The sequence below is a fragment of the Arvicanthis niloticus genome, chromosome 3 (genome assembly GCF_011762505.2).
Source record: "Arvicanthis niloticus isolate mArvNil1 chromosome 3, mArvNil1.pat.X, whole genome shotgun sequence".
Classification (NCBI taxonomy): Eukaryota; Metazoa; Chordata; class Mammalia; order Rodentia; family Muridae; genus Arvicanthis; species Arvicanthis niloticus.
This window is the reverse complement of record NC_047660.1, coordinates 3832552-3839876: the sequence shown is the minus strand read 5'-3', so window position 1 is coordinate 3839876 and position 7325 is coordinate 3832552. Positions and strand designations below refer to the sequence as shown.

Below are 7325 nucleotides of genomic sequence, written 5' to 3'. Positions count from 1 at the left end.
GTGAATTTATTTTTATTCAATAAATTCTGACATTGGAGAAACACGTTCTTCTATGATTCTGATAGAACACGTTCACAACACTCCATGTTATCAGCGACGAGAGCTGTACTATTTTGGTCTGAGACTGTCTCTGTACCTCACTTGCACACTGGTGGCTAAGGGTCATTTTTCTCTAAACATTATGCATGGATAAGGAATGGCTGGCTCCCTTCATATTGATGGTCTTGAACTCCAGGTTTCCACAGGTTTAGCTTCCCAGACCAAAGGCTTGTATGCTGCTATGCCCGGAGAACCAAAGACTGAGGCTAATAGCCAAGGTTTCCATTGTGAAGAATTCCTGGAAAGAAGCTGAATACCAGGCTGATTGGCTGATTTGAACTTCAGTGACAGGGAGGGATGGGGAGTTCAAGTGCAGAACCAAATCATCTTGGGCCATTTCTGAGCCCTTAGTAGCTTAGTCATCAAGTCCCCTCCTCTGTATATGACCTAACATCTATGTGGCCATTGGATGAAGCCTTTGAAATGTTCAAACATAGTTTCCACCAACCAAAGGGCTAAGAATGTTCTCAGGTAGCTCTGAGAGCTACAGCAGAGTTTCCCAACCCCTGCGTACTTGATGTGCTCACCATGTGTTTAGGAAGTGTGTTGATTTATAACTTTCTTGTTCTGTTTCTGTAAAGGCTTCGTGAAAGTGCTCCCTTATTGCAATGTGGTGTTTGGGAACAAACCTGATTCTGCTTCTAGGCCATGGTCACTTGTATTTTGCTTTATAATAAACTATCTCTTTTCTTCCTTTGAGGCAAGAGCTGTTTCTCTCATTGGCACTGTGCTCCATTAAGTTGGAGTTTAGTTTTCTCAAAGCATTATGAAGTATTAAAAGCAATAGGCTGACATAATGACAGTCAGGCTAGTTGCCAAAAATGTGGTGGTGGGGGGAGCATTTTATGGACAGCTCCCTCTCAAAGGAACCACATGCAACAGAGGGGTCTGGTAGCTGTCAGTCACAATGTTAAATCCCCTTGGCCACCAACAGCTTAGCTTATTTAGATGTAAAAAGATGCTGTAGTCCTCAACACTGTATAAAGTAGATATGGTTGCCGGTGTCTGTCTACAGTCCCAGTATGCAGGAGATGGAAGCAGGAGACTCAGAAATTCAAGAAAATCCTTTCAGCTACCTGGTGAGCTTGAAGCCAGTCTTGGTTACAAGACTGTGTCTTAAAATCAACAAAGCCTAATGCTTACAGTAAAAAAAAAAAACTATCATTAATATTAACATTCTTAACATTACTCAATAGTTCTTCACTCCTAGCCAGAATACCCTTAGAGAGAGTTGGGTCATCCTGTCTGTCTTGCTTCCTCCCACGTGCGTGGCTTTCTGTGACCTACTTTCACCCCATGGCCACAGGCTTTTTTTTTTTTAAATGCCAAGAAGATGGCACCAGTGATCTTGAGGGCTGCTCTATGGTTCATGGCATAAGCACACTGCCAGCATCTGCTCCACAGTTCAGGATTTATTAAAGAACAGCAAATTCACAAGGTGAGGTGATTTCAATGTCAGTAATTTGCAAGATTCTCCCATTTTCCTTGATAGCCCTGGCCAAGGGCAACACAAGTTCTTTTCATTCCAATCTTAATTACTAATATTTAGTCTCAGATCATAGGTCATAGATAGACATCAAATAGTAAGTCTTCCTGTCTGTCTCTCTGCAGTCTGTTTTTCTCTGTTTCTCTCCTCTCTCTCCTTCCCTCCTTCTCTCTGTCTCTCACTGTGTGTCTCTCTGTCTCTTTCTGTGTCTCTGTGTCTATCTTTCTCTCTCCTCTCTCTCTCTCTCTCTCTCTCTTTCTCTCTCTCTCTCTCTCTCTCTCTCTCTCTGTATGTATGTATGTATGTACGTATGTATGTACATGTGTGGGTTAAAGAGATAAGGCATTCCTGAAAGGTCTCAGAAGCCAAATCAGCGCAACAAAGAGGAGTGCATGGGCCTCCTTGCTTAGCCAAGATGGAAAGACTGCTGCTATGGTGAGTCAGGTGATGTGGGCACAGGTTTGTGAGGGAAACTACAGTTGAGTCTAGCCACAGAGGCAAAGGGACAGGACAAGGTCTTGATGGAGGCATGGGCAGGTGGGCAGATGACAGGTCCAGCTTGCAGACAGGCAGATGGGCTGCTAGTGATTGGAACAGGCTGCATCAAGAGCAGAGACAGCCCATCTGCAGCCCCCAGGACAGACTGGAACTCTACCTGTTGGTCTCCTGATGCACATTCAGGTGCCTGTGTCTTGGGTGTCATTCTCTCCTTAGGTGTTGGCTTAGCTAGGGTTTTACTGCTGTGAACAGACACCATGACCAAGGCAACTCTTATAAGGACAACATTTAGTTGGGGCTGGCTTACAGGTTCAGAGGTTCAGTCCATTATCATCAAGGCAAGAGCATGGCAGCATCCAGGCAGGCATGGTGCAGGAGGAGCTGAGAGTTCTACATCTTCATCTGAAGCTGCTAGCAGAAGACTGACTTCTAGGCAGCTAGGATGAGGGTCTTAAAGCCCACATCCACAGTGACACGCCTACTCCAACAGGGCCACACCTCCTAATAGTGCCACTCCCTGGACCAATCATATACAAACCATCCCAGCTGTCTTCCTCTCTTTCCTCGCTCCAGGATTCTTGAGCTTCATTTCCCCAATATGATTAATAGATGCTTGTGCTCCTCAGTACCACTTCACCCTGATAAATGTATAGGGTCCCATCCTATATGCTCTCAGGAACAAGTTATCTATCAGTCAGTGTTGCATGGTTGGTGCCAGACAGAAAGAGCCACTCATGTGTTCACCCAGACACACAGTCATCCTTCGGCCTCAACATGGAGTCAAAAGCTACTTGTAAAATGGATCTCTTGGGACCAGAGAGATGGCTCAGTAGCACAACTGCCATGTAGCCTGATAACCTGAGTTAGGACCCGAGTCCATGTGAAAGGCTGGGTGTGACTGTACACATGCATATAATCACAGTGTGACTCCACCAAGAGATAGAACGTGAAAACAGGAGACTCACCAGAGCTTCACAGGCCTTGCAGCCTGGTCCATGTGTCGTTAACAGTAACTGCCTCCAATATGGTGGAAGGCAGGGGCCCAACGTTATCTTCTGATTTCCACAGGTATACCATAGAATGATGGATAGATAGATGGATGGATGGATAAATGGATGGATGAGTGGGTGGGTGGATGAATGAATGGGTGATGGGTGGATGGGTGGATAGATGGGTGGGTGGGTGAATGGGTGGGTGGGTGGATGGGTGAATGGGTGGATGGATGGGTGGGTAGATGGGTGAATTTTTAAGAACTAGAGTTTCTCAGGGCAAGGCAGAATCAGAAAGCCCACTGCTTTGCACATATAGAATAAGTTAGAGGCCGGTCAGTCATTCTGACCCTTGCCTGTGTTCAGCTGTACTCCAGTCATTTGCTCTGCCCCTCTGCACTCTGCTCATCTTCCACTGCAGTTTGGGGAAACACTTTCTTTCATGTCTCTGTATCTGCATGTGTCCATTCAGCCCCCTCACACACAAATTAAGGATGCTCCTCTCTTGTTTCTATGGTAACTTTTTTACATCTTTCAATGCATAGGACAAAGATTTTTCCTTCAGTGTAGACACCAGGAGAAGGGAGGGACAACCTTATTACCACTGTGCCTGCCATTGCTTCTGTTAGTAAAACTCTTAGAGACAGGAAACACGTCCTGCTAATTTTTCACAGTCAGCATGAAATATGGTTTCTGTTGAACAAAATGAGCTAGTTGCCACATCCAGATTTAAGCCTGGTTCCTGGGCTCTCCCTTACCTCACTCTCCTGTTATCTCTCCACTTTATATATTCATTGAAATGAAGTTAACTGCTCAATTGTGCAAGCATCTTCAATTTATATTGTAGTACCTATACTTCTTAAGTTATCAGTTTGAGGCAGGCTAAAGAGACCATTTCATTCACAAAATAAATTCTTTAAGATAAGAAGCATAAATCACCCATACATTTTAAATAGTTTTTTAACCTTATTGAATTTTTAAAATGTTGCTTAATTTTAAAACTTGTTATAAATTATATTCTTCAAGCAGTGTGACTTAGACCCAGAATTGGGCCAGACATGGAAGCATATAAATCCAATTTATATATTTCCAATAAATTCAGCACTTGGGAGACTGAGACAGAAGGATTGCCCTGAGTTTGTAACCAGCCTGGCCTAAGTAGTGAGTTCAGGTCAGCTTGAACTACAGAGTCAGAGCCAGTCTCAAAGAAAAAGCAAAGAAAGACACAAAACCTGATCTACTGCCACAGTAAAAACATCTAAGTGTGAGTTTCTCCAGATAGGCCTGTACGGCATCTTGGGAATGCCCACGTTGAAGTCTGAAGTGTAGGTTATTCCACCTAACCTGTGTGTTATCCCATGCTGAAGTCTGAAGTGTGGGTTACTCCACCTAACCTGTGTGTTATTCTGTATCTCCACCTGCTACACTCAGGGCTTTGACTCATCCTGCAAAACCTTTCTGTGACATAGTCCAGAACTCACCTTTACCTGAGTGAAAGTCCCTAAGGAAAACTCCCCAGGCTTCCAGCAACAGTGCAGGACCGCATCTCTTTCTCTCAGCTGACGTCACTGCCATTAAAACAGAGCATCCTTCTGATGTCTAAGAACTTCATAGGTATTAAATATAAAACCATACACTCAGACACCTGCCTGAGCCTGTACATCCACACACAGCTGATAGTTGAAGGGGCTACAGACAACTCATATATTCTAAGATGAGCATGGGCATTATGAAAACTTACATTAGTGTTCTCTTTTTGCCCAGCATTACCCAGTTCTGCCAATACATTAGATGTCTTTTGCTATGACTGTCATCAGATGTGGGGTTGGATTCAGTAGCATCCTCACTGTCAGAACATTAGACATAGGGACAAGACACGGGGAACACATTTAATGCCCCTGAACTGATGAGAACACAACAATGGAAGCACTGGATGTCCTAAAATCAAAGGAAAGAAGCAGAGCACGTCCTGAAATCAAAGCGACCCTGGGGCAAGACCTCTGGATAAGCAGCAGTAAGGGGATGAAATGGCAGTGGAGAATTCCAGGCGGGGGGAACTGCAAGTGTGGAGGACTGAGGATGAGGAAGATCACGGAGCATCTCAAGAATGAAGGAGATTCGTGCCTCTGGACATCGGGAGCCAGAGACATGGGCGTGATTCAGGGAGGTGAGTCAGAACATGGAGGAATACATGGAACATTCAGGACATGAATCTGGGAAACAGCTGAAGGTTCACTGTGTTTCTTATCTCAATTTTATCTGTAGACTCAGAAGACTAAGGGATGCTGATTAGAACCCATCCACAGGGGTCTGTCTTTCGTGGTGGAGAATCAAAGAGGACTGGACCTCCTTCTTATGAGACAAGGAGGTTTCTGTATGACTCTGGGAGAAATTTGTTGCTTCTACACCAACCACTCAGGCATAAAGAAAGTTTAGCCATGGTCAAAAGCTAGCCTTCAAAAAAGAGAAATGAGACATCAAGTATCTAACAAAGGAACAAATCCTTGTTCTTCCGGTCCCCCTCATTAACTACTCACGGCCATGGCTGGGCTACTAGTCCTTTTGCTCCTAGCCCTCACTATAGGACCCTGCTTACTCAAATGCCTACTAAGCTACATAAAACAGAGAATGAATTCTGCTGAACTGTAGTGCCAAGGAGACAATATAACCCCCCTGGTCTCCCACCAGATGACTGCATGATTTGATTCATGCTAGTAGTACCAGTGTCTTAGTCAGGGTTTCTATTCCTACACAAAACATCATGATCAAGAAGCAAGTTGGGGAGGAAAGGGTTTATTCAGCTTATACTTCCACATTGCTGTTCATCACCAAAGGAAGTCAGGACTGGAACTCCCACAGGGTAAGAACCTGGAGGCAGGAGCTGATGCAGAGGCCATGGAGGGATGTTACTTACTGGCTTGCTTCCCCTGGCTTGCTCAGCTTGCTTTCTTATAGAACCCAAGACTACCAGCCCAGGGATGGCACCACCCACAATGGTCTGGGCCCCCCCCCATCTCTAATTGAGAAAATGCCTTACAGCTGGATATCATGGAGGCATTTCCTCAAGGGAGGCTCATTTCTCTGTGATAACTCCAGCTTGTGTCAAGATGACACACAAAACCAGCCAGCACAACCAGTGAGAAATGTAACAGATGCCCAGACCTTAGCACAACTAAGGTTATGATGGAAGTACTTACTATTCAGGCCCTGGAACCAGCATTTGGATAGCAACACCTGCCAAAACAAAAACAAAGACTTAATCCATCAAAGTCCACAGTCCTGGGAAAGTCCCTAAATGTACTAACCTTGCCATTTGGCGCCTGTAGTTCTGCTTCTGGCTAACTGTTCTTGCTAACTGAGGTATGTGAACCCAGGATGTGTTTTTATGTTTAAAAGCCCATCCTTTACAAGGATTGGGACTATACTTAAGTACCTAACATCCAGTATAGTTGACAGCTGTCTGTCTAATAAAGACTTTCTATCCACTCAAACTCACGTCTGAGTGATCTCTTGTGGATACCCTACACAATAACACATCCACAACATGGTGGATGCATACCACGTGCAAAGGTACACTTGGGGGAGTCAGAGGACAACTTCCTTCATGGAGCCTGCTCTCTCTCTCCTTTCACAGGAATGGAACTCGGGTTTCCAGGCTTAAGCAGCAATCAGCCACGGAGTCATCTACACTGCTAAACAACTTTTAGCTTGAGGTGTCTTGTTTACAACATGCCTGATAAGACTTTAATAAAGGGAATCAGTGTTGCAATGATGAACCTTTCTAGGTAAACATAGTCTTTGTCTTTCACGACAATACATGTTCATCTTAGAAAAATCAGTAAAAAGGCTTTTTAGTATTCAAAGTACCTTACATTTAAAATCCATTTGTACTGCCAGAAGGTTCTCGAACAGAGGCACCAAGGACTTGGGATATAATGTTTACTCTCCTGTCATGGGAGTCTACAGAAAGGATGGGTAGAAGGTCTTGAGCGGGGAAGTCTGAGTCTATCACAGCTGGACAGCAGGTTCTGTCCTGAGTTCAGGGAGTTGCCACGGCCACACCTGCAGTTGAGCTCTCTCAAGTGGCTCTAAGTTAAACACGCTGAAGAAGACACCTGACAGCCGTCCTGAGCTGGGTCTTCAGGCAGCACTTGCACAGAACTGAGACTGTGGCTTTCTTGTTCACTGCTGCATGCTGTTCACATGATGCTGGTCACAAGATGCTGGTCACATGATGCGTGGATACATTCTAT

General features: G+C 44.7%; 1 long non-coding RNA gene across 1 annotated transcript; it reads left to right on the top strand.

Annotated features, from left to right (window-relative positions):
* The first annotated feature begins 4479 nt into the window (after nt 1–4479).
* LOC143441562 (uncharacterized) lies at nt 4480–6534 on the top strand. The gene is made up of 3 exons (XR_013109122.1): nt 4480–4686; nt 4837–5239; nt 5338–6534. It is a non-coding gene; the product is annotated as an uncharacterized LOC143441562 (long non-coding RNA).
* The last annotated feature ends 791 nt before the right edge of the window (nt 6535–7325 follow it).